Source organism: Sceloporus undulatus, chromosome 1 (genome assembly GCF_019175285.1).
Source record: "Sceloporus undulatus isolate JIND9_A2432 ecotype Alabama chromosome 1, SceUnd_v1.1, whole genome shotgun sequence".
NCBI classification, from domain to species: domain Eukaryota; kingdom Metazoa; phylum Chordata; class Lepidosauria; order Squamata; family Phrynosomatidae; genus Sceloporus; species Sceloporus undulatus.
This window is the reverse complement of record NC_056522.1, coordinates 288,494,111-288,494,505: the sequence shown is the minus strand read 5'-3', so window position 1 is coordinate 288,494,505 and position 395 is coordinate 288,494,111.

Here is a 395-nt window from a genome sequence, read left to right as displayed (position 1 = left end):
GGGGGTCGTCTTATACGCCCAGTCGTCTTATACACCGGAAAATACGGTAATGATAGAATGAGAGAGTTGAAGAGACCACAAGGACCATCCAGTCCAAGCCCCTGCCATGAGGGAATACACAATCAAAGCACATGGCATATGGCATCTTGTTTCATTTGCACAACATTGACACTTAACAGAAGGATTGCATAATACAATTAATGCATAAATTGGCATGCAAGGATATCTGATACACAAGCCTGATGTAGAGTCTCAGCCTAGGACCCAAAGCAGCTCACAAAAGAGTAAGCTCAAAACAATACAATTTTAAAACACAAAATCATCACATCAAAATAACATGTTAAAATCGATATAAAATCATTTAAAAGCATTGTTGTTGCTGCTGTTGTGTGCCT